This window comes from Mauremys mutica, chromosome 1 (assembly GCF_020497125.1).
Source record: "Mauremys mutica isolate MM-2020 ecotype Southern chromosome 1, ASM2049712v1, whole genome shotgun sequence".
NCBI lineage: Eukaryota > Metazoa > Chordata > Testudines > Geoemydidae > Mauremys > Mauremys mutica.
This window is the reverse complement of record NC_059072.1, coordinates 18246741-18270618: the sequence shown is the minus strand read 5'-3', so window position 1 is coordinate 18270618 and position 23878 is coordinate 18246741.

Genomic DNA, 23878 nt, shown 5'->3' with positions numbered 1-23878 from the left:
CTCCCAGGGGCCGGCTTCTGCTTCTGCTTCTTCCAATGGCCTGTCGCCATCATGGCTGGGGCCAGCCTCTGGCTCACTTTCCGTGTGGGTAGTGTCTCTGTTGGCTGCTCGTGCACTTCTGCCTACTAGCGCTGTCTTCTGGCCCTGGGTCAGGATCTGGGTTCCCAAAGCCTTCGCGGCCTTCCTTTCTTTTTTCGTCTTCCGGCCCTTTTGGGGGGCTGAGAATAGATCCTGAGAAAACTCAGAAAACATGGGGGTTTGACAGTCCCCCAATGATGAGTTGCTGCCAACAGGGTCTCCACTTCCCTGCAACCTCTCAGGGGGAAGTAAATTATCAAACCCTGGATAGTCTCTCCCAATAACTACAGGATATGGGAGTTTAGGAACAACGCCCACTGTCACCTCAATGGGGTTCCCCTGAACCTCTATCTCCACTGGGATGGTGGGGTATTGGCTCATAGCCCCATGCACACATGTCACTGCTACACGTTTGGCTTGTAACAGCTGGCTATTTTTTACCAGCTTACCCGATATAAGGGTGATAGCACTCCCTGAGTCCACCAGTGCTGTAGTCTCTGTTCCATTTATCTTCACTGGCCTGGTGTAGTTATGTGGGGCTAATGCAACGCCCGCAAGGTGGATAAGGGAGCATGGGACCTCCCAATCCCCCAAGTTGCATTGCATAGGTTCTTCGGTGCTGGGACACTGTGCTGCTATGTGTCCCCACTCCCCACATGCATAACACCTATAACTGTTTCTAGTCAGTCTCCCATCATGTGGGCCAGGGGGTTTAGTCCCAGGGTTCCCTCCACTCAGGCCACTCCCTTCCTTCTGGAGTCTCTGTGGGTTTTCAGCCCCCCCCTTCCTCCACCTAGGACTCCCCAGGGGTTTGGCTGTCCCTCCTTCCCAGGTTGGGGTTGGGTGTTTGCTACGGAAGGGGCTTTCCTTGCGTAGTTGGGTCAATTCTTTGGCTGTCATGCGTCTTTCTACCAGCGTGATCATCTCATCATAAGTGCACAGCTCGTTCTGGCCTACCCATTTGCGGAGATCTGGTGGCAATGCCCTCGTGTACCGGTCGATGACCAGAACCTCCAGTACTTCTTCCGGACTCCGGGATTCTGTTTGCAACCATTTTCGTGCGAGATGGATGAGGTCATATAATTGGGACCGCGGGGTTTTGTCTTCCCGGTACCTCCACTCATGATACTGCTGGGCCCGTACTGCGGATGTTACCCCAGATCTGGCCAAGATTTCTGCCTTCAGCTGGGAGTAGTCTGCTGCAGCTTCTTCAGGCAGATCATGGTAGGCCTTCTGGGCCTCCCCACACAGGAACGGGGCAAGGATGCTAGCCCACTGATCTCGAGGCCAGGCCTCCCGTAGAGCTGTCCTCTCAAAGGCCAGAAGGTATGCCTCTACGTCATCTTCCCTTGTCATTTTCTGCAGCCAATGGTTAGCCCGTATGAGCCGTGTCCCTTCATGCCCACGGTTCATTTCTACAAGGGTCTTTACCTGGCTCACCAGTTCCTGCAACATAGCTCGGTCTTGAACAGCTTGGTCCATCAGCAGGCGGTTAGTTTCTTGCTGCAGCCGCACTGCTTCTTGCTGGGCAGCTGCCTGGACACGGGTAGCCTCCTGCTGGGCCGCCGTGGCTTGTATCAGTGCCCGTACTACATCATCCATTGTGGTAACAAATTGTAAATCCCCTTCCTTTTTTTTTTTTAAATTTTTTTGTGTGTGTTTTTTTAAATCACCCTCCTTCTTCCGCCGCGCTGTGCACACCAAAGATCCCACCCCTGACACCAGTTGTGGCAAAGTTCCTCCTCTCCCCTAGTAGGTCCTGCGCTTATTGGCGGATTTTCCTCCCCTCAGTGGTCTTCCCCTTGGATGAAACCCACAGTCTGGATCAACTCCTCCTATGTCTGTTTAGGAGTAGCGAGACTTGGGGGGAACCCAGTCCCACCCTCTACTCCGGGTTCCAGCCCAGGGCCCTGTGAATTGCAGCAGTCTCTATAGTGCTACTTGTAACCGCTGCTTGACTGCTACAGTTCCCTGGGCTACTTCCCCATAGCCTCCTTCAAACACCTTCTTTATCCTCACCATAGGATCCTCCTGGTGTCTGATGCTGCTTGATTGTATGGTGTTTCCTCAATCCTCCAGTAGTACACCCTCTCAGTTCTTAGTTCCTTGTGTCTCTGACTCCCAGCTCCTCATACGCACTTCCTTCCTCTGGCTCCTCCACCCCTGACTGGAGTGAGCTCCCCCTTTTTTATATCAGGTGCCCTGATTAGCCTGTCCTGATTGGCTGCAGGTGCTCCAATCAATGTAGCTCTCTCTGGTGCCTTCTAGAAAGTTCTTAATTGGCCCCAGGTGCCTTAATTATCCTGGAGCAACTGCCATTTTGGTTCCCAAGGTACTAGGGATTTGCTTAGCCTGGGGCTAACATACTTGTTCCTGAGTACTTTCCTGTAGCCATCCGGCCTTGCTCCATCACAATATATATGCCTAACTCCTTATATACAATCTGTGCATACATTTCACAATGATAGTAATGACCAGTGTGACCAGGGCTTTCTTTCAGGACCCCACATAACAGTGTTTGGTGACCAAGAATTTGCATAGCGGAAACAGGATATTCCTGTAAGCCCCTTGCCAGTTGACTCCAAGGTGTTCTTAGATCACACCCCAACAGAGCTTTGAGGTAAGAACTCTAGGACAGGATCCTCAGGAATATGTCTGCGGTCCCTGTTTTTTTCACATAATAGGGGATGATTTGGGTCGTTATAAATACAGTGTAAAGTGATGAGTCTTCCCTGAACTAGAGCCTGATTGTTGTACTAGGTTTCAGCCAATCCATAAGCCAGGCACTGGTCTAGTGACTCCGAGGGCAGGTGTATAAGCTTTGCAGGAGAAACAGCAACTCAATCTGCTCAATGACATCTCATGGCTTGGAGCAATCCCTTCCTGATAGTGGTAACAGACTCCATAAGTCTTAGCCTGCTCCAGCTCTGTTCTTAGTCCTGCTCCAGCCTTGTTCTTGCTCCTGCCATGGTCCAACCCTGCTATGGACTCCTGATTCTGTCTGTGACCCATGGCTCTAACCATTAGGCCTGAGTGCCATGGCTATGATCATTAGGCATGACGACTCCATACATATAATCTAAGTCAGCAAAAGAGGTTGAACCAACAGTTATACCAATTTTTTGTGGCGTTATAATCCATTGCACAGCAGAACAGGGCTGGAATCAGGACACATCCCAGCTTCACCCCAGATCTAGTGTGAAACCTGTCATACCTATGAGTCCCACAATGCACTTGTGCCCTTGAGTTATTATATAGAGTCTCATTATGTAGAGTCATTATGTTGAATCATTATTAGACTCAGGAGGATGCTTCATAGGGCCTTCCACAAATCAGTTCTAGCTACAGAATAGAAGGCTGCCTTTAGGACTATATAACAAAGATGGTTACATTCATGATGTATCTCAGATAACAGACAAAGAGCAAGTAAAGCATCCGTTGTAGAATGCCCAGCAGTGAAGCCCAATTACCCTGGGCAATGGTGTTCCACAAGGAGAGGCTGATGCCGGGTGAGTAGGACATGTGTGAAGACTTTTCCAGGAACAGAGAGCTGAGTTACTGGTCTATAGCTACTGCACTCAGTGCATAAGCTTTTCCCCTTATACAGTGAGATAATGATCCCTTTCTTCCACTCCACTGGTACCTTCCCAGTAGTCCAAATCAGGGCAAAAAGTTGGTATAATGCTGCTCTTATGGTTCGGTGGTGCACCTGAGAAGTTCAGATGTTATGTCCTTGGGTCTGCCAGCACGCCCACTTCACAGTTCTTATATGGCGGAGTGCATCTCTTTTAATGTTGGTGCATCTACACAAGTTTTGGGGTTAGGGATTGCATCTACTGCTAATGCATCCAGATCTGGACGTGGAGTTGCTTCAGGATGGTTAAGTGCAGACTCCTAATATTCTTACCATCTTTGTAGGACATCTTCTTGAGTTAAACATGTTTTACTATCAGCCTTGTTAATCAGCATGGAGCCAGGGAAAGTCCAGTTTTGGACTGAAGTGACTGAACAGCTTTCAGTGAAGTTGTAATTTATTAGACTCCATTCCCTCTTCTGCCCAGTTCTCAAAATAAACTTCACAATCTGCTTTTGCTCTCACTCAAAAAATACCTTGTAAACGTTTACATTCAGCATCCTCGTGGTGCTGTCTGGCCTCAGATTTCTTTTGGAAAATTTGAAATGTCTCATTGGTTAGCTAAGGGAGTTGCTTGTAATTTCAGTTATGAGATGGCATTTACGCCTTCTCAGATGACTGTGCTTATAGCTCTCCAGACACATTCTACATCATCAGGGAGGGTGCCAAGTTCATTGAATATGTTTTTCACTGCAACAGAGAACTTATTAGAAAGTGCTGAATTTTCACCAATGCATTGTGCCTTATGTATCATAATAGGCACACTCTGATGTTGAAATCAGGGAGTAATTGCCATTTAAGCAGTGAAGAGACGATGGTCACTATTTGCTGGGGTTTCTGCACCTCTGTAGACCCAGTATGACCTTACTATGCTATGAGTCTGGACCAATATATGATCTAGCTCCTTCCTCATCCAGCCATGGTTGAATATCCAGGTTTCCCGATAGATATCCAAGCACCTAAACCAACTGCCAGTGATGGTAATGTTGTCAGAAGCACAAAAGGAAAGCAATCTCACAGAGTTGTCATTTATTGTTCCAAAGCAAAATGGCCCAAGAATAGTTTCAAATGGGGACAAGTTGTAGCATTCATATCTTCAAATATAATATGTTTTGTTGTGCGGCAGAACAGATTGCGTCTGTTCTGCAAGCTGCTGATAGAATTAGTCTTTATGAGCATATGTAGCTTCCTTGGTGGGAGCGTAAGTGACAGTGATGGACAGCTGCCCCTGGCGATACCTCAACCTGGCATCTAGCAATTGATCAGAAATAGGGTGTCCCATTGTGAGTGATTTATTAAAAAGTGGATGGAGGACAAATGCCATTCATTTATGGTTAGAGTTCTACAAAGTTAAGCAACTGAAAACAGTGTGTTATAATGAGAAGTGTCAGGCAACCTTAATAGGTGATTCTACCAATATTTATAATGTGTAATATGAAAAGGTTAGAGCAGTTCCCCGGTGTTGCAGATTGTAGCCTGGAGCAGCTAATAATTATAGTAATTTGTTACTGGTATTGAAAAGCAGCACTCTTCTGCCCTTGTGGAGCAAGACAGCACAGGGAGGGGATGGTACCCTCACCAAGGCATGAGTCCATCTCTGTGCTGCTCTTGTGGCAGTGTGTAGACACTGAGCTTTTGGTAAATCTGGTCCTTTTTATTTAGTGGCAAAACTCCCACTGACTTCAGTGAGAGCAGGATTGGGCTTTACATTTGCAATTCTAAGAGCTCTAAAAATATGAGATCACTGAGAATTCTCGGAATTCACCCTGAGTTTTCATTCAGATGGAATGATTTCTGAGGTAGCTCAGGCTTCTATATCTTTCAGTGATATTCAGATTTTCTAGGGATTTTCACCTCTGGAATGGTAAAACCAAATTATGGTCTTGGTTACATGAGTGTAACTACAGAGAGACTCACTAATGTCAGTGATGTAATGACCATATGCCACTCCTGCTGGAGTCAAAGCAAATCTTTCGTTGACTCAAAGGAACCAGGATTGGGTCCTTATTCTGGATGTCATCTGGTGGAACTAAGATCAAAATTTGGTCATAAACTTCTTACGACTGAGTTTACTCTTAAAAAGAACCCTGATAATAATGACAGTGCTGAAATGGCCTAGTGTAGATTTTCAGATTTACAAGAGACCCTGCACTGAACTCAGTTTTACTGGCATCAGTTTACACCCATTTATCTCCTCTGAGGTTTCACAGAATGTGCTTTTACTATGTGTGTGTCTCTGTGTTGTATAAATAACTTCTTTATATCACATACATCACTGCATCATTTATATTAGTGTAACCGAAAAGAACCTGGCCACCACTGTCCAAGATCTGGCTGATTCACAAAGATAAATATACTGTAAATACATTGTATTTAAGTGGTGTTTCAGATGTGAAACAAACCAAAAGAAGTAAAAAATTAAAGTTCAGGCTTGATAACACTCCATCCTTAGCTCATGCAGTATCTTTTTTCTATAAGTGGTGCATTTCATAAGATAGATGTCATTCATTTCCATTAATATAGATTTGTTTTAATCACGGAGTGAATAATTCACAATTTTTCATACCTTAGAAAAGTTTATGTAGTAAAATGTGGATCTTAGAAAAGAATATTTATATCGTAAAATGTGGATAATAATGTACATCAACCTGTCCAAAGTGCTTTGAGATTTATGTAAGAAAAACTTGATAAGTTCAGTCTTGATGATGATGCAGCAATAGCAATAAAAAAAAGGAGGAAAAGGCTATTTTGTGAAATGTACAAGTCACACTTTCTTACTTTTCTTGCCCAAAGTATTATCACTTTAGACCCTGAGCCAGCAAATTACTTAAGCGCATACTCATCAAATTAAGTCTATGCATGTTCAGCAAGGCACTGAACCATATGCTTAACTTTAAGATGTGCTTAAAGTGCTTTGCTGAAATGGGACCATAATACAGAGGGGCCAGTAGTTGGTGTAAACTGGCACAGCTCCACTGACATCTTCTCTGGGGATCTGTGCCCATATTCTTTGGCATCCAGGCCAAAGCATTGTTTCCAAATGCTTTAAATACCCTTTCATTGTCATCCTGAAAAATGACAAATTGCTTCTTTTTAAAGTTTTATCAGTGAGAACTGCAACCTTATAACTCAGAGTTAGCTAATACCTCTAAAATTATTATGATAATATTCAAGTTATGCTTCTGCCACACTTCATCAGTTCTTATTATGTGAAACATCAACTGCTGACTTAATGGTTTTATAATCGTCCCTCTTGTATGTAGTGTGTCTTTGGCTGGATAGAAACCATTGTAATAAGAGTTTTACATCAAAACCCCTTGCTGAGTAGAAAAATATGAAAAGAAGATACAGGCGTCTTCTCTTTTATTTCCAACAGTAAAAATGAACCTATTTCAATTAATCATTCACCTCTTTTCTTTTCTTCATTGTTCTACAACAGACATGTGTCACATTCAGAAATTTAGGTGGAAATTGTTCTTTGAGCCTGATTCACCTTAATCATTCACAGATCTGTTTCCTTTTCATGTATATGTTTAACTCTTACTCATTTCAATAGAAATGGCATATGCTTGTTGCAGCAATAATGAATCTCCAGGGGAGTGTGCAAAGACTTGCAATTGTCTGCTGCATTATTAGTTTGTAATTTTCACAGACTTTTTAGCACCTCGAGGACTCTTCAGTTTTGGATAGTGGGACACCATGAGAAAACCAGATCATGTGTTACTTCTGTCCCAATAAATAGCTTTATGAGCCAAAAATACCCAGTCAAAACATAAGCACACATACAAATTTTGAGATATTTGTGTTTTTCCCATTCTCTGATATATTCAAGTTGCTGCAAAAGAACAATCCAACAAGCTTGCCATTACATTTAATAAATATGGCCACCTTGCTCTAGGAATTATTTTGGGGAAGTTCTCTGGCCTGTGTTAGACACAAGATGATCACAGTGGTCCCTTCTGGCTGTGGAATCTCTGAATGGTGCTTGTATAGTACCTGCTTTAAGGTTCACAAGTAGCAATTGTACCATCCTAGCCATCAAGTGTACCGCAAATGCCACATATATCTGTTATTTTCCCTCTCAAGGTCTGTTATCCTCTTGCTATTTGCAGTACGTACTTTAATAACTTTTTAACAATGATGTCTCTATACTTTGAGCTGTCTATAAGGCATTGTTTACACGAGATGCAACAGTTACACAATTGACTTTCAAGACAGTTAGTCATACCATTTTGTCACTTTTCTGAAGAAGGGTAAATCATAATGATAATTAGCCTTTATCGTTTCATCAGTAGATCTCAAAGTGCTTTACAAAGGAGGGAAGCATCATTATCCCAATTTTACAGATGGAAAAACTGAGGCACAGGGAGGGGATGTGACTTGCTCAAGGTCACCCAGCAGGCCAGGAATAGAAGATAAGCCTCCTAAGTGCCAGTCTCAGTCTCTATTCACTAGGCCACATTGTCCCATCTCTGCTTTTCCTGAGTATAGGCTTAAGAAATGAACATTTTGGTTAAGAGATTTAAAGTCACCAAGGAGGTTCGGATGCCTGGCTCACATTAATTTTGATAGACATTAGATAACCAGATCTCTTAGGTAGCTTTGAAATTTTCAGTCTTTACATGTATAGAACACTTGGGACATAGCACCAACAAAATTATCTTCAGACTTATCCTAATCAGATACCTAGTTGGAAGAACTGATCCTAATACTACTGAGCTACCAAATACAAACAGTACTTTCACATTTTCCTCTTTCCATAATTATTGTCAACTGGAATATGTTTTTTTAAGATAGTTATGCTGCTTAACCAAGCCATAGCATCAATAGCATCATAGCAACCAAGCCATAGCATCAATGGCATTACACATTCCTGCTAAATTCACAATCTAATTTAAAGTACGTATTAGGGGTGAGATGAATATTTGATTCTGATACATTTGTATATAAATCCATTAATATTTTAGAAATATTTGAAATCTCTCTGATAACACTGATGGTAAATAACAAGATGATGTTAAGATTACATGACACGCCAAATCAGCCAACGCCCATGGTGGTGTATCGCATTGTTTTGAGTGAAGTTCTGCTCTGCATTGTGACTATGGAAAATGGAGGGTGAATTCTTGGCCCCATTGAAGTCAGTGGCAAAGCCCTCATTGATTGCAATGGGCCAGAATTTCATCCAGAATATTATTACTGTATTCAGTCATGTCTGTTGGCTTGAGTAATAAAAATATGTTGTTGTTTTTTTACTCCTGTTAGCCCCACAAAGCCCTTACACTAGGGGAGAGGATGTTGGATTCTGTTCTTTCTTGTTCATCAAACAAAACTGTAAACCAAGTTCTATCAGTTACAATTCTGCAAATACACTGAAAGTAATGGAATGCACAAATATCACTCAAGATGAATCTGGAGACAACATGGCTGTTCAGGCATAAATGAAGATAGCATGAGCCAATGGAGAGGCCAAGGTAGTGGGAGTCAGGAAACCTGAATTCTGTTTGTGGCTCAGTCACTGGCATGCTGTGTAGTCTTCTGCAAGACAATTCACATCACTTGCTCTAACTGTTGAATGCAGTTAATGACACTTTCCATCTTTTATAAAGCACTTTGAGATGTACAGATAAAAATCACTCTGTGAACTTAATCCTGCAAAGGTCTGAGCATTCCAGCCCTGATCCAGCAAAGCTCTTAAGTGTAAATCCAGATAACTCCACTGAAGTCAACAGAGTTAGTCCGGATTTATATCCATATAACCAAGAATATAATTTGTACATCCATCTTTGCACTGTGCTGAGCATGACAGTGGTGCTCAGCAAATTATTTATAACAAACAAATTCTGTTTTGGTTGTTCAGCGAGTACCTTTTTTTGGCACTCTGAAGCTTTTCACTCTTGCAGGCTATAAGGGAGAAGTAAGAACTTCTGTTTCCGGTTTCTAGTTATTCTTTAAAAAATGCTGCCCCTCTGCAGATTGAATTATAATTTAAAAAAAGGCATTAGAAGCCAAGATTTATGAGATGCTCTCAGATCTCACTTTGCTTATTCTCAAACCAGACTCCCAACCTGCAGACCTTTTGTCAGAAAAGCCCCACAAACTGACAAGCTAGCAAAATCCTTTAAGAAGATTTCATGCTGTCTTCAACACCTAGAGCCATGCAATACATCTGTGACTGTCTCTCATCATGATGCCCCCGATACTGCATCTGAAATTCTCCTTGACTCTCCTCAACTTTGTGGGTGAGATTTTACAAGAAAAAAAAGTGTTACATTTTTACAAGTAACTTTTCAACTTTTTAGTTTAATCAAAACCTGATAAAAGTGAGTGTAAGTGATGGCAGCTAAAAACAAATTCCACATTATCGAAAGTTAGTCAGTATCTCATGGTTTTCTTTATAAAGTGAAGGGGAGAGATCCTACACTCTGAAGACTGACACTACTCTAGAGAACAACCTCAGGCAGCACAGGAACTTAGAAGATTTTATTATCTCATTGAAGAAGTTGTCTTTGATTCCTGGTTCTGTATTATTAATGAATCATTAATTAATTATGTAACTCTTCTGCCAGGTGGACCCAGCAGCAACCAGGGCCGGGTTCAATATCTTGGGGTTCCTTTCCATTGCTACAACACAGAACTGGCTCGAGTCCCCACTCAGTGACCTGGGAAATTGACACATCACCCCAGGTGTCTCTGAGGCAATATTTCCCCTCTCACAAGCACAGAGTCTGAGTGTAGAAAAGAAACTTTTAATAGAAGGAGGGAAGTAACTCGGTGTTAATTTGGGAAAACACCGCAAACAGGGTTCATAAACATAAACCATGAGTAAAGGCCCCACCCTCAAGTAGGTTGGGCAGTGTCCTTTTCCCCTCAGGTTCTTAAGTCCAGCAACCAAATGTCCCTTTCACGTGCCCACCTCTTCTCTGCACCCCACTCACAGTTGCTATCCTTGGTCAGTGCAGACCCAGAGTTCAGAGGCACATCTGCAGAGTTCACCTCCTACCCTGGGTGGGATAAAGAGGTGCCTTACTCACTCCACTGCTCAGGCACTCACTTGCTGCCCCTCTCTTCCAGCCACCCTGCTGGCTGTTCCTGCGAGCTACCTGCTTCTGCTTCCACCTGCTGCCTGCTCATCACTCTCACCGCGCCTCTCCACCAGCCGCCCTGCTGGCCTCTCATCGTGGCTCTCCACCGCCGCCCTGCTGGCTGCCTCCTCACTGCTCTTGTCACGCCTCTCCACCAGCCAGCCTGCTGGCTGCTCATCACGCCTCTCCGCCATCCTAGCCATTCATTCAGCAGCTGACTGTAGTTGCCTTCTGCTGCCACCTGCCTCTCTGCTGTGACCTCTGCACATTAGTCTCTTGGTAATTTTCAGCTCTTTGCAGTCTGGGCAGAAACACTGCCTCATCTCAAGTGATTTCAGCTCTCAGTGATTGTTAGCTCTTAGCAGGCTGGGCAGAAACACAGTCCTACCACAACTGATCTCAGCTCTGATTGGGCATTTAACATAACAAAGAGGCTCCTGTTTAGCTCTGTTCTCTGAACACTGGGGAGGAACAGGTTAAACCAGTCTAGGGAGGCCCCTTGATGAAACTGTGCAGCCTCCTAGCTGGAAATACCTGTCCCCACTCCCTTACTTTCACTGACATTTTATCCCCTGACTTAACGAGGTTCTTTCAACTGAGGGTGGCCCCTTATTTGGGCCAGATTAAGCACAGTCCTGCTTTCCTACAATAATTACAACATTGGTAACCATATTTCACTACCTTTGCATTCAGTACTAAGGTCATTTGTACCCAACACCAGCCAAAGGTGATCACTTTGACACTGCTATATCTGCTGAATATGTAAGCAGAGCAGGAGCAAACTGTATTTACATAAACACACCTAAGTCATTCCCCCTCCCAGCTAGCTGTCAGGGAAGCATTCATTCAGACTCTGTTTACAATTATTATTATTATTCCTAAGAGACCCAATCATGGATTAGAACCCCATTGTGCTAGGCACTGTATAAACACACACAGAAAAAATGGTCTATGGTCCAAAGAGCTTACAATTAAAATCTGAGACAAGAGACAACATGTGAACACAGACAGGAGGATAAAAAGAAACAATAAGCCAACAATGAGCATGATGAGGTCTCAGCACACCAGTTGCCTAACCATTGTCGAGCTTTTTGTAGGCATCATGGCAAAGGTGCATTTAAGGAGGGAAACATTTTGCAGCTGTTTATAGGGAGCTCCTCCCAAGCCTGAGGGGCAGCATGGGAGAAAGTATGAAGATGCTTCTGTGAAAATGTGACAAGTGGACAATGAAAGCTGGCATCATGTGCAGGTTGGAGGTGGGAGTCGACATTTTGATAGTGAGTGAGAGATGATAAGTACGGTGGGAATAGATGGTGGAGGACCTTGAAAGTGAAGTCAAGTAGCATATGTTGATGCAAGAGTTCTTTGCTCTTGATTTTGGTGGGTGCAATCCCTGAACATTTTGGATAAATATTGGTCATAGGCCTGGTCTACACTAAAGAATTAGGTTGACATAAGGCAGCTTACAACAACCTAATTATGTCTGTGTCTACACTACCAGGTCCCTCCCACTGACATAACTCACCTGCTACATTGACTTAATTACTCCACCTCCACAAGAGGTGTAGTGCTTACGCTGACGTAGTTAAGTCGACATTATAGCAATATAAACACAGAGTTCCTTATGTCAGCTTAAATGGCCTCCAGGAGTTGTCCCACAATGTTCCATTGTGTCCGCTCTGATCACCATTCTTAACTCTGCAGCCCAGCAGCCAGGTACGCTGTTAAAGGACCGGGAACTTTTGAATTTCCATTTCCTGTTTGCTCAGTGTGGCGAGCTCACCTGCCTTCTGAGCATGCTGTCTCCACTCTCCAAACGTGCTCCAGCCAGGGGTACACAGGAGGTGGTGGATCTCCTGGGCCTGTGGGGAGAAGAGGCTGAGAACAGCTCGGATCAAGCCATAGAAATGTGGACATCTATGAGAAGATTTCGTGGGACACGGTGGAAAAAGGCTACCAGAGGGACCCGCAGCTGTGCCAAATGAAAACAAAGGAGCTGTGTCAGGCACACAAGAAGGCAAGAGAGGCAAGCAGTCATTATGGTGCAGCACCTCAGACATGCCACTTTTACAAGGTGCTGCATGCTATACTCAGTGACCCCACCACCACACCCAAGAGCCACGTGGCTACCTCTGAGGAGTCGGAGTCATGGGCCACTGCAGGCAACACTGAGGAGGAGGTGGTGGGTGAGAAAGAAGAGGAGGAGAGTAAGAGACAAGCATGCAGGGGATCCATTGCCCTGGAGATCCAGGAGCTGTTTGTAATGCCAGAGCAGTCCAGCCAATCACAACATTGCAGCATGGTGCCAGGGAAGGAACTTTTGGTGACATATGCAGTTTGCATTAATATTGTGGGGACACGTGTTCTCATTTGCTATGTTTTATTTAAATAACCAGTGGAGGTAGAGTGGCTATCAACCACACACCTCATTTGAACTGGAAGTACACAATCAGGCAGCAGCAGAGATTAAAAAAAAGCAAATTCAATACAGTACTGTGTTAAACATAAACTACAAAAAAAATTGAAAGAAAACAGCATTTTCTTCTGCATAGTAAAGTTTTGAAGCTGTATTAAGTCAATGTTCAGTTGTAAACTTTTGAAAGAATAACCATAACGTTTTGTTCAGCTACAAACATTTCAGAGTTATGAACAACCTCCTTTCTTGACGTGTTCATAACTCTTAGGTTCTACTGTACACCCCCCACCTCCACCCCAGGAGCACTGAGCACCCAGGGGCCCCAAATACACAGGACACAGGATTCCCAGTGCTGTGCCACCTTGTGCATATGAAAATTCTGCAGCCTCTAATTGTCATCCCATACCTGCGTAACAATGTGATCCCACCCGTCAGGGCTTGCTTTTCAGGACCACAATCGCTGCTCCACCATGTTTAGCTGCTCTGCGACTGCCAACAGCAACCAGGAATTGTTTCATTCCATGGCTTCCAGCAAGGCTACTTGAAGGAAATGACCATGTTCCGTGTCATGGTTCCTCTCATGGCTCTGGAAATACTGCATGATAAGGTGCATGTCATTTGCAACGCTCATCACTGTAGTGCAGAGCTGTGAGGGGTCCATGCTTCTCTAGAGATGGTGGACATGTGAGTTTGCTAAGCTTTTGAAAAAAGGCACAAAATATTATGGGATGCAGATGAAATTAGGGGAGGGAGAAAACTGCATCATGGGACATTCAAGCCATGGTCTCAGTCACCCCTGTGAGAATGTTTTGCTCCCAGGAGGCATTGCAAGTCTTTCCCAAAACACCCTGAAGAAAATTGCACTGTGGGATAGCTATCCATGGTGCACTGCTGTCTGCATCAATGCAAGTGCGGCTAGTGAGTATGCACTCCACCAACACAAGAAGTGAGGTGTGGACATGAACAAATTACTTCATTACTGCAGTGGCTGTATGTCAATTTAAGTCAATTTAAGTTTATAGTGTAGACACGCCCTTAGTATGATGTTAGGCTCAAGAGTGAAACTTACCCACATTTTGGGATTGTTTGTGCCCATGGTTTTGGTTCAGGCTCTTGTCTAATTTTGGAGAGAGAGAGAGAGAGTTACTCTCCATCACTAGCTGACTTGTGCTTAAAACCACTAACTGCCATGAATTCTTGATTTTACCACTATTCATGTTTATAATTTTGAAGGTCAGCAGTAAGTGAGAAGTGAGTTATATCTATCAACAATAGCCACATTTGATTATTTATACCAGATCTGTACAAAATAAGGTAGGTCAATGGGATCTGATCACTCCCCTCTTTTCGACATTGGTGAGGCCTCATCTGGAGTACTGTATCCAGTTTTGGGCCCCACACTACAAGAAGGATGTGGAAAACTTGGAAAGAGTCCAACGGAGGACAACAAAAATGCTTAGGGGGCTGGAGCACATGACTTATGAGGAGAGGCTGAGGGAACTGGGATTGTTTAGTCTGCAGAAGAAAAGAATGAGGGGGGATTTGATAGCTGCTTTCAACTACCCGAAAGGGGGTTCCAAAGACGCTGGATCTAGACTGTTCTCAGTGGTAGCAGATGACAGAACAAGAAATAATGGTCTCAAGTTGCAGTAGGGGAAGGCGGGTGTAGCAGACCGATGACTCACTAGCATGGAACCTCCCGCTGGTTGTCTTGGGAATTAGCTCTCCAGCTCCAAAGCACCATCTGCTGGCCAATGGCCCACTTGCCACTGGCCCCCGTGTCCCTCCCAGACCCAGGTGCCCCTTTCCTCAGTGGTCTGCCCTCTGCAGTACCCCTGCAATCTTTGGGTCTCCCCTCCCCAGGGAACCCCCAACCCCCTCTCCCGACCTTGCCTCAGTGGCTACTGCCAGTCATTGTCTAGCCCCCACTCACTGGGGCAGACTGCAGTCTATAAATCACTCATCAGCGGCAAGGCGGGGTTGGACCTGCTGCCTTTGCCTACACTGGGCTGCACCTCTGAAACCCCAGTACCCTTCCTGGCCTTCAGGAAGGCCTGCAGCCTGGGGTTTTTCCAGGCTGGAGCTCCCCAGCTCCTCTGGCCTTCCCCCAGCCCTGCTCCACTCCAGCTACCCTTTTCTCCCAGGCAGCCAGTTCTTCTCTATCACAACACTAGAGAGAGTCTGTGTTAGCGCCTGGCTCACAGCCCTTTTATAGGGCTAGCTGTGGCCTGATTGAGGCATGGCCCCAGCTGTGGCTGTCTTCCCAATCAGCCTAGCCTTGTGGCTCCCCGGAGCAGCCCTTTCCCAGGGCTGTTTAACCCCTTTAGGGCCAGAGCGGGGTGACCACCCTGCTACAGGGAGGTTTAGGTTGTATATTAGGAAAATCTTTTTCACTAGGAGGGTGGTGAAGCACTGGAATGGGTTATCTAGGGAGGTGGTGGAATCTTCTTCCTTAGAGGTTTTTAAGGTGAGGCTTGAGAAACCCCGGGCTGGGATGATTTAGCTGGGGATTGGTCCTGCTTTGAGCAGGCGGTTGGACTAGATGACCTCCTGAGGTCCCTTCTAACTCTGATATTCTATGATTCTACGTGTTTAAAGCTACGCATATACTGAAGGGCTGTGCAGGATTGGAGCATTAGTAACTTTCCATGAAGTCTGAGGGTCCTGCATCAAAGATGTGTTATCATACTGAGCTTTTACCCTTCTGTGTTTGTTTTATAAACACCCAATCTTGTGAGGAATTTGTTTTTTTAAAATAAAAAATATGATTTTGCTAATCTTCACCAGGGCTAAAATACTCAGCGCTCTAGTCTTTCGCTGCAATGTAGCATGTTGGCTGCTCCATCTATTCAATTACTGCATTTAATCGGAATGTTGTTCTGACAGCTTTAACCAAGCATAAAATGTTACAGACAGAAGACATGCTAAAACTTTCAGATTATTTTACACAAGCATTCAGTACTGTCATAAACAATACACATTGTGTTCACAGCTCACTATTCCTCCATCTAAACCTGGCATTGGTGGGGGTTCTCTCAAATGAAACTGAGTTTCAACAATGAAAAGGCTGCTGGAATATGATTAATGAAACCCTTTATCTCAAAACAAAGGGAACTTGCAGTACAGGGGGACAGAATTGGAGAAAAAAAATTCTAGAACACAAATTAGGTGAAATCTATCTCAACAAGAAAAAATATATGCTTCAGGTGCCTACTGTGCACACTAGATAGGAACACTTACACATATGAGATATAGGCACTAGACCAAGAAAAGTGTAATCATTATATTTCACTGTGCTCTGATAACATCTCCTCCTTTTTTATCAAGGGAAGGCACTGTCGTTTGGTTAGCTCATTGCTGTTTGACTATGCCAGTTTCTGATAAAATTAGCCTACAGAAATTTGTTTTGACTCCCTGCCAGCACTCGAATCTCATCAACTTTAAAGCCGGAAGGGAACATCATGATCAGCTAGTCTGACCTGCATATTGCATGCCACAGTTGTGCAGGAACGTTCAGGAACGTTCTGGAACAGCATTCCAGCACCTTTTCAGGGGAGCCAGAATAGTATTCCAGTACTTCTGAAAATGGTGTGATGTCACAGCTTGGCTTTGTCTTTACCTCATGGCAGGAGTGCTACAAAAGAAGGTGCCCAGGGGGACTCCCAGACCCAGCTCCCCACACCACAAGGAGAGAGATAGTGGCTAGTAACCTGGGCTGGGTCCAGAAGCAGAAGAGGTAGAGGAGGCAATGTGAGGAGATGGTGCCTCTGCCTCATGGGATGCATGAATGGTGCCTCCATGGAAGCTCTGGTCAATGACTCGACAACTAGTCACTCTGACTGAAGCATGCATGAATAATGGATGTTTGTTTCTGAGGGTAAAGAAGATGCTATGCGTGACAGCAAGAACACAGGGATTTTGCCATATTTTTCTGTTGCTTGCAAGAAACCAAAAAATGATATTCAAAGATACATTTGATATTTTTAGATGTTTTCTTCCAGGACTACCCGGAAACCAAATTTTTTTATTTTTGATTGGCTATTTATTATTTATTTATTTATTTTATCTTGTGTAAATCTTCCTGTTAATTTTTTTTTCCGTGAACTCCTTGTCAGAAAGGTGTATGGACCATTAACAGAGGTTCAAGAACAAATGTTTGCAAGGGTGGGCAAAGGGCCCGTGGAAAAAACCCGCGATTCAAAATGGGGAGAATTTTGAAAGTGGTTTTGGGGCGGAGACCATATTATATGTTATTCAATTTGTCTCCTTGAGTGGAGTCAATCCCACCCATTTTTGGCTTCTGCTGGTCTATGTAGCCATAGCTATGTAGCCTTAAAGAGGAAAGTGGGGATACAAAAGAGCCTCTGAAGGATCAGTTTGTCCCATCATGATATTTTGAATGAAAATATGATGTAGGTAGCATCTCTCAGACGTGCAATAAAAAAGGGTGTCACTGTTATTATTGTGATTGAAATTCTGACTTCCAGGACTTCTTTTTTTAGGACTTGAGCCCTATCCCTTCCTGTGCATAAGAAAAGTCGTATTAACTGAGACCAGGTCCAAAAGTCTACTAGGAGCTCTGCTCTTCTGTCAGTTATAGCATGCCAAGCGAAGCTCTCCTCTGACAGTCATCTTGTTACACTTGACAGCTTTTACTCTCATTGCAGAGTCAATCTCATACAATTCTGCATGTCTCGGGATGAATTCAAGTTGCTGCAGATGAATTTGCATCCAAGTTAAATAGAGAGGCGCATACTCATAAGAATATAATATGCCTGGAGGAGTAGATTCCCCACAATCTCCTGTCCAGAAGTATAGAGATTTAGTTTGAAGGCTGCTTGCAATGGAAAAATAAAATAGGGTTTGTGCCTGTTGTTGCATCTTTATGTGTAAAGAACCACTGAAAGGATAGTTGGTTTTTTTATTTTTTTTTCTGTTTGTGATATATATTAGAAATTAAGATCGATCGTATTTTCTGGAAGACTCTATGGATGACTGTAGAACAGGAAGGATTATGACATCAAAAACACCATGTGAGTGAAACCTAAATGAAAGGGAAAGAGCTTTTTAATTAGAATATATGAATCTGTTGATTGGTTTTTTTGGCTCATTAACAACTGTTCAACTCACATCCCTGAGACATTGTGGGGAGAAAAGATGTAGGGTCTGGGATTTTACCTCTAATTTTTAAAGCATCTACACTCCCACGCCAGCAAAACCAGAGAAGATCTTTCTTGCTATTTTTGGATAAAAAAGCAAATAGAAAAAAACATTTTAAAAAGTCACCCTTTTTTGTACATCATAAAGAAGCAAAAAAGATACACTTTGTTTTTCTTTCACATTACCCTAAATTTTGGGAATCCAGCTCGCTCCTAATTCTGAGCCATCTTTTTATACTTCATGCCTTTATCAATAAATATAGTCAACTCCATTTACACTAAATAGAGTGAGTGGGAAATTATTCATCAAAATTTTGAATATTTTGTAAAATTTTGACCAGTCTATAAACTGGTCCAAAAAAAGAGTACCCAGCTACACATTTTGGGGGAAAAATTGAAAAACATTGAAATTTTTAAAATGCATTTTTTGACTAGTTCTGATAGTAAATTGATTACTGGGGCGGGGAGAACAGTGTAGAGTGACCGTTAAATTAAAATAAAGGAACATTAAGGGAGGGGGGAAAATCACAAAATATGTAAGGCCTGATCCAAAGTTCACTGAAGTCAACAGGAGTTTTTCCATTGCTGCAATGGGCTTTGCATCAGGACCCTGGAGAGTAACAATATGCAATGAAGGCTGAGTTTGTACAGACCACAATGTACCAAACAAGCTTGAGCGCTAGTTTTGTTAGAATTAAAAAGCTTGGTAGACAAGGGGAACATAACTATTGTCAAATGTGTGGATTAGGATGAAGTATGCAATATCCTGCCTCAAGATGCCTGTAGCAGTAATCACTGGAGTCATGAGACCTTTGGACTCTGAGCCAGGTCAGGTGATTTTGGCCAGGATATTATGTTTCAGTTGTCTCTTCCCAGCACTCCAGTATGTCATAGTGTTATCACGTTGGCTGTGAGCATATGCTACCATTAGCAGCCAGTGCTGCTTGGCAGAAGATCAGGCTCACACATTTTCCTGCTCAGAGGAGCGGCAATGTATCACAGCAGTCTACCCTGCCACAGCAGGATACTTCCTACACCAGACACGTAACAGGCAGCACCGCTCCCTCTGCAGCACTGGCTCTCTTCATTCAGGCCAAAATTGAATCCAAAGGCAATAAAAATACTTCAGTGTCCTTACGTGATGGATTTAGTTGGCAGTAACCGCTTATGAATGCTACATCCACTATACATCTGTCTGAGTATTGTAAAGGGATTTACAGAATGTAGTTGTTGAGTTAATTCAGTATAGCACTGTAAGGAAATGCACCCTTAGAAGGGGAAGGATGGATCCAGATCGCTGGCTATCAACCAGCACTCAATAGATGTGTTGGCTTGACTCCTTGGTTTGGCAAGTAAGGAGGCCCAAGTTTGTGGATCTGGAGAGCAAAAAGCTTTTCTTGTTTTAAAATGACAGTCCCTGAAACAAGAGGGAAACGGGTTTGCAGGGGGCTCTCAGAAAGGAGGAGAGAGAGCTGAGGTGAAGGGAAACTGAGACTCGGACCTCAGAACCCTCTGCAGTTCCTGAAGAAGAGAGCCTGCCTAGGTCACCTACATTAGTAAGACTTCTCAAGTTAGACCAGCATGTCGGACTTTTGTTGTTTTAATTCTTTTTCTCTGAAATACTTTCTTCCTCCACAAACAATATGTTAGTCTAAGAAAAATGTGTTGGTCACTGATATCCACAAGCTCCTGGAGGGTAACAAGAACTGCAGGTATACGAATCTAGTCAGACCTGTGGGTAAGAACGGTTGGTATGCAGGGTGCTGTAGCCCAGATCCCCAGTCTGAATGGGAGAGTCGGGTGATTCCATCTTGAGAGATAAAAGGCACAAGGCTCAACACACAAGCAGATGTACTCAAAGAAATCACAAAGGGGACAGAGTCCTGAACCATGGCAACTTATTTACCCAATGCCTGGGTCATTTTATTGCCTAAATATGACCCATAATAATTTCAGGAAAACAATCTTATTATTAATCAATAGCAATCAGAATGATGACAGTAGTTTTACACAAAATCTTTAAATATATTGTTTTAAACCAGGAAACTTGGGAAAATCCCATTGGACCAGAGAGGGAAAGCCAGACGCTAGGCCTGAGAAACCCTTAAATTGCCGTTCCACCCCGCCCCTTCACTCCCTAGCAGGGCCCAAATAGGAACCACTATTATTTTATCTAAATTGTTAACAGTTTAAGCCAGTGCTTCTCATAGCCTGTCTGCTATTTGTTCAGGGAAAGCCCCTGGCGGTCCGGGCCGGTTTGTTTACCTGCCGCATCTGCAGATTCGGCCGATCGCGGCTCCCACTGGCTGTGGTTCACTGTCCCAGGCCAATGGGGGCTGCAGGAAGCGGCATGGGCTGAGGGATGTGCTGCCCGCCCTTCCTGCAGCCCTGGTTTAAGCCACTGTACCTAGGATATTTTCAAACTTTCCTCTTCTGCCAGTCCTAGTAAAATACCTCTTCACTTTAGCCACATGACTGAGTGGTTATTGGGAACCCACTTATAGGGCCTAGCAGCTAAATGCCTTCAGTGTTTGCCACTGAGTCATTGCACACCCGGCATTCTATTAGTACTTAGAGCAGAGGTGGGCAAACTATGGCCCGCAGGCCACATCTGGCCCGCAGGATTGTCCTGCCCAGCCGGGAAGGCTAGCGCCTGATCCCTCCCTTGGCATTCTGCCCCCCCGCCCCGCAGTCTCAGCTCGCCGTGACGCCAGTGCTCTGGGCGGTGGGGCTGCAAGCTCCTGGCACGCAGCGCGGCTGTAAGAGCCGCCGGCCTGCCCCAGTGCACTAGACCGTGCAGCAGTATGGCTGCCAGTCCTAGTGCTCTGAGTGGCATGGCAAGAGGGTGGGGAGTGGGGGGGTTGGATAAGGGACAGGAAGTCCCAGGGGGCAGTCAGAGGACAGGGAGCAGGGGATGCTTGAATAGGTGTAGGAGTCCTGGGGGGCCTGTCAGGGTGTGGGGGTGTGGATAAGGGTCAGTGCAGTCAGGGGACAGGGAGCAGGGAGGGTTGGATAGGAGGTGGGGTCCACGGGGGGCGGTTGGGGTGGGGGGTCCCAGGAGGGGGCGGTCAGGGGACAAGAAGCAGGGGGGGTTGGATGGGTTGGGGGTTCTGAGGAGGGCAGTCAGGGGGCAGGAAGTGGGAGGGAGCAGATAGGCGGCAGGGGACAGGCTATTTGGGGAGTCACAGCCTTCCCTAACGGCCCTCCATACAGTTTTGGAACCCCGATGTGGCCCTTAGGCCAAAAAGTTTGCTCACCCCTGACTTAGAGGTTTGGTGTTCAATGCAATTATACCAAACACATCCCTGAAATGTGTGATTATGATACTCTGTATAAGAATATCTGATAATAAATGGACATTGTCACATCCCTCATAATTAATAGTACAGTCCAAGATGTGGGGATATTGTTGTATATCATAGAAGCAACATTTCCTTAATCAAATGGTTAAATTTTATTTAACACCAAGCGAAAGTCCAATGAGTTTGAGGGAACAAGACAGTAGAATCTGTTAGCAACTTCTGGGCAGCTTTTTTTATCTTCTTAGAAGCATCTCTTAGCTCAAAAGTTGCTCTCTGTTCTTAACAGGTTTGTTTTGGGACTCATTCATTAAAACACAGGGGCAGAGTAGATCATTAAATGCAAGAATGTACTGTATCATGCTTTATTGTTTTCAGGCATTCCTAGCCAAGTGCAACTCACTTGAGTCCTGGTGCAGCTCCTTTTGAAGTTAATGGAAATGGAGATGTGTTAGATATGTGCTCTGCAGGGTGTTACATTTTAATCTAATAAATAAGAAGCTAATTATCTCAGAGTGTATGCACATGTGCTAACCCAGGGATCGTCAACCTTTGGCTCGCGGCCCACCAGGGTAAGCCCCCTGGCGAGCTGGGCCGGTTTGTTTACCTGCCGCATCCGCAGGTTCGGCCAATCACAGCTTCCACTGGTCACAGTTCGCCACTCCAGGCCAATGGGGGCTGCGGGAAGCAGCACGGGCCAAACGATGTGCTGGACACCGCTTTCCACAGCCCCCATTGTCCTGGAGCGGTGAACTGTGGCCAGTGGGAGCTGTGATCAGCTGAACCTGCAGATGTGGCAGGTAAACAAACCGGGACCTGGCAGGCCGCATGCCAAAGGTTGCCGATCCCTGTGCTAACCTAAAGAAAACTGATGTTCTCATAAAATCACAGGACTCCAGAAGCTGGGACTTTAAAAAAACACCAACTATCATGAGACTTGAGTATAAATCATGAGTTGGCAACACTGAAAATATGTACTTCAGATTTGTAACAATTCTATCAAATATATGTAAGTATCTAAGACATTTATAGTGCCCTTTTCATTGTAGTATCTAGGCACCTGATGAACAATGTCTGAATGCTAGGGTATGTGCTCAGAATGCAGTGAGAGAGGCACCCAGCTACTAAGTCAGTGAAGAAAGCCCTATGAATACCTTATGCAGATAGATGAGATACAAATGTAGGCTGAAGTCAAATCCCACATGATTAGCCTAAGTGTTCATATATTAGAACTTTTGTTATTATTAATGATACTGTTAGAAATCTGATAACTGATATTTAATGAAGGAGGAGTTCAGTAAAATATTTCCTTTTACAGCTAAATATGACATTTTAAAAAAAAATACCAATCTCATCTCATTTTGGATGGCTATTGTTATGAAGTGGAAGCCTTCAGGAATGTACAAAATCGTTGAATCACAAGAATATTCTTTCTGCTTCCCCTCTTGGTAAGAGCCTTGACTGCAAAAATGTTTTTTGAAAAATCACTACCTTGCAATAGCTGGGGGACATCAATGAGTTTTTACAAATATATTTTAAAATTCCAGATCACTCCCCTCAACTCCATTTTATGAGCTGAGATTAAAATCCATCTGATGTATAGAAATAACACAGGTGCAAATGTAGTAGAATGGTGAAAAACATACTGGAAAGCATGGCAATGTTACCATTAAAATAAATTGTAAGTTACATTTTTAAATATTAGGAAACACTTTTTAGCTATCATGCACTCTAGTCTACAGAGAGATAATTTAACTCAAACAAGACGTTTTGGCTAAAACATCAGCAATTTTAATGCTTCTTTTTTATAAAATGGATATTTAATTGGAGCTGGTTGGATATTTAATTAGAACTAATATTCCATCAGAATGAATATCCTATACAAAATGCCCTTTTTCACAAAATTGAAATTATCCATGGGAAAAGTTTTACTTTACTGAAATTTTTTTATTTTCCATCAGAAAAATCAAGATGACAGCTTCCTGGCTGCCCACCTTCAAGGTTTTTTTTCAATTTCATTTAAAAGTTAGGTCAACATAGCTACATCAGCCAGAGGTGTGAAAAACTACATCCATGACTGACATAATTGTGCTCACATAGCCCCAAGTGTAGACGCAGCTATGTTGATGGAAGAAGGCTTCTGTCAATGTAGCTATCATCACTCAGGGTGGTAGCATTCCTACACCAATACAAAAACTCCTTCCATC